Source organism: Lethenteron reissneri, chromosome 58 (genome assembly GCF_015708825.2).
Source record: "Lethenteron reissneri isolate LAM-NWPU_2019-01 chromosome 58, ASM1570882v1, whole genome shotgun sequence".
Taxonomy (NCBI): Eukaryota; Metazoa; Chordata; class Hyperoartia; order Petromyzontiformes; family Petromyzontidae; genus Lethenteron; species Lethenteron reissneri.
The window spans coordinates 2,894,799-2,898,491 of NC_083836.1; positions in this window are offsets into that span (position 1 = coordinate 2,894,799).

A 3,693-nucleotide genomic window follows, 5' to 3' on the forward strand; every position below is an offset into this window, starting at 1 on the left:
GTCGTGGGTTCGGTGGCTATGAGATGTTAACTGCCTCGCCTGCTATGCAGGGGGTCGTGGGTTCGGTGGTGAGATGTTAACTACCTCGCCTGCTATGCAGGAGGTCGTGGGTTCGGTGGCTATGAGATGTTAACTGCCTCGCCTGCTAGCAGGAGGTCGTGGGTTCGGTGGCTATGAGATGTTAACTGCCTCGCCTGCTATGCAGGAGGTCGTGGGTTCGGTGGCTATGATATCTTAACTGCCTCGCCTGCTATGAAGGAGGTCGTGGGTTCCGTGGCGAAATGTTAACTGCCTGGCCTGCTATGTAGGAGTGTGTGTGTGTGTCTCTCTCTCTCTCTCTACCCCCGTGATCGTGTGGATTTTACTCGGGGTCCTTCGGTTTTTTCCCTCCACACTTAGAATCAACGTCACGCGTTTAGACGATTTGGCTGCTATACATTCCCATATTATAAAGCAGTTCGTTGAGCTAACAGTTGTGGCCAGATCGCTTCCAAAACACATTCCTGCGGAGGGAGCTGGTAGGAACGTTGGGTTGCTCGGTCAATGGCCAGGGTCAACGGCGGCGTGGTGTATTCCGCAAGCCGCTCCCCACCCAGCTCCACCCTTCCCACCCTCCCCACCCAGCCCCACCCTCCCCACCCAGCCCCTCCCCACCCAGCCCCTCCCCACCCTCCCCACCCAGCCGCTCCCCACCCAACCCCACCCCTCCCACCCCACACCCAGCCCCACCCTCCCCAACCATCCAGCCCCTCCCTCCCCACCCTCCCCACCCACCCAGCCCCTCCCCACCCTCCCTTCTCCACCCAGCCCCACCCCTCCCATTTTTGTATGCACGACGGACGGGCGGACGGACACAATAATCCCCTGTGGGCTGGTGTAACCAGGAGGTTCCTGCCAGTAAAATACATTAATAGCTCAATGGGCCTTACCTGGTAAAATTAAAAAAACGTACTTTAGTTTACTATGAGTGTAATGCCTTGGGGAAAAGCAAACTCCGTTTTTAACATTCAGCATCTCATCAGCAGTGCCAGGCTTGTCACCCAGACGCAGTGACCACTGCTCTGCATCAACAGCAACAGACGCCACTTCTATATCTCTCTCTCTCTCTCGCAATCTCTCCCTACCTCACCCCAGAGGAAACAAGAAGATGCTCGGTGTATTCGGCACTTTGCTTCGTTCATCATTTCGTAATTTTGTTTTTACTTAGCTTTATGTAAAACCCCCACCTCTCTATGGTAACCTCATTTGCCAGTAAACATATGATAATTGGTTTTTTACCCTTCTATCTGGCAACAAAACTGACACCTTTTTACAAGGAGTCATGTTTGTATAGACCGCAATACCTGCAGTCATAATACAACAAAAGACATAACTCTGATAATGTGCACTGTCCTTGAAGTTGATTGGTCCACACCCCACCTCTCGCTCACTCTCTCGCTCACTCTCTCGGTCACTCTCTCGCTCACTCTCTCGCTCTCTATCTCGCTCTCTCTCTCTACCCCCTCTCTCTACCCCCTCTCTCCCTACTCGATGTCTATGTTCTCCCTGTTTTCGATGTACATATGGTTTACTACGACAAGTGCTGCATCTGCACGCAGCCCTGCTCGCAGTCCTATGGCCTCCGACGCTAGCTCACTCTCTCCCATTCTCTCCCTCCCGCTCTTTCATTATCTCACTCTGTCCCCCTTAAATTTCGATTTAAAGCTTTCGTGACTGCAGGGATTCATCTTCTTGGTTCTTTCGGCAAAGTCACGTAGAATGGAAATAATAAAATAATAAAAATAAAACATAATAAAATAATTAAATTTCGATTTAAAGCTTTCGTGACTGCAGTGATTCATCTTCTTGTTCTTTCGGTAAAGTCACGTAGAATGGAAATGATAAAATAATAAAAATAAATAAAACATAATACAATACTTATTTTATCATGTTTAATTTATTTTATTTTATTATGTCCATTCTACGTGACTTTACCGAAAGAACCAAGAAGATCTGTCCCCCTTCTTCATATCTTTCCCTCCCTCTCTCACTCACTCTCTCACACTCTACCTCTCTAACTAACTCTCTCTTCTCTCTCCTTCCCTATCAGCCGAATCTCGCCGGGGGTAACAGACTTTGTGCATTTCCTGCGGTGCCAGGGAGAATCTGCCCCACCAGTACTTAGGCTGCCAGCGGCTCATACCAATGTTCCGCCTTATGGGGGACATCTTCAGTAAACTGGGGGTACCCTTCTACAACAGCAGCTTCGTACATGGGGTGGTGCCTTACCTGGCTAACAAGCGCCATGACCTCGCCAACTTTGCCTGTACTCAGGCGAAGATGGCGGTGTACAGGACGAGAAAAAAAGATGCTGCAAGGTGACACTGACGGCTGCTTTGTGCTTCCAGTGTTCAGGGGCCTGCTCAAGGCGCGGCTCCGGCTGGAGCGCGCCATGTACCACACACATGTCGGTGATGTGCACGTCTTCTTCGGACGCTGGGGAGCCGGACAAGCCCCTCTCTGTACCAGCGTGGACGGCACCCTCGTGGTGTTCACCTTCTGAAGCGCTCGCTCGTCACCGTGGCGTGCGCGATGACCATCACCACCACCACCACCACGTGACTTTTCTTTCGTGTTGTGCGTGGTGCATTTAGCGCCAAAGCGTGTGGATGCATAGTGTTTGTTTATTTATTTGCTGGTGACTTTGTGTGTTTCGTATCGGAATCGCCTCCAGTGCTGTTGCTGCTGGCGGCAATAAAAGTTGTTAATTGTTTTTTTACCCTTATATCTGGCTCTAAGGAAAGCTGTCTCGGGTGTGGATCAATCAACTTCAAGGACAGTGCATATTATCAGAGTTATGTTTTTTTTTGTTTGCATTATGACTGCAGGTATTGTGGTCTATGTAAACATGACTCCTTGTAAAAAAAGGTGTCAGTTTCGTTGCCAGATAGAAGGGTAAAAAAACAATTATCATATTTTTACTGGCAAATGAGGTTCCAATGGTGCAATAAAAGTTGTTTAAAAGTCAAAAGTGTCCTTCCCTATCTCTCTCCCACTCGCTCCCTACCTCTCTCACCCACTCTCTCCCACTCTCCCCCTCCCACGCTCTCTCTCTCTATTCCCGTCTCTCCCTCTCTCCCTCCCTCTCCCACTCTCTCTCTCTGGCACTCACTCACGCAATGTGTAGTGGCATTGATTCAGACTCAACGCGTTCCACAAGCAATTACCCCTCAATCAATTAACCCCGCCACGCGACCCAGAGACCCTCCCCCTCCACCACCCCCCGCGATGAAGAGGCGGGGCACCCCCCGCAGAGTGGGAACCCCGGGGTGTATGAGTGGGTGGGTGGGTGAGTGGGTGGATGGGTGGGTGAGTGGGTGGGTGGGTGGGTGAGTGGGTGAGTGGGTGAGTGGGTGGGTGAGTGGGTGGGTGAGTGGGCGGGGAGGTAAGTGGGTGAGTGGATGAGTGGGTGGGTGGGTGAGTGAGTGAGTGGGTGGGTGGGTGAGTGAGTGGGTGGGTGGGTGCGTGCGTGCGTGAGTGAGTGGGTGAGTGGGTGGGTGAGGTGGTGGGTGGGTGAGTGGGTGGGTGGGTGGGTGAGTGAGTGAGTGGGTGGGTGGGTGGGTGGGTGGGTGGGTGGGTGAGTGAGTGAGTGGGTGGGTGGGTGGGTGAGTGAGTGAGTGGGTGGGTTAGTGGGTGGGTGCGTGCGTGAGTGAG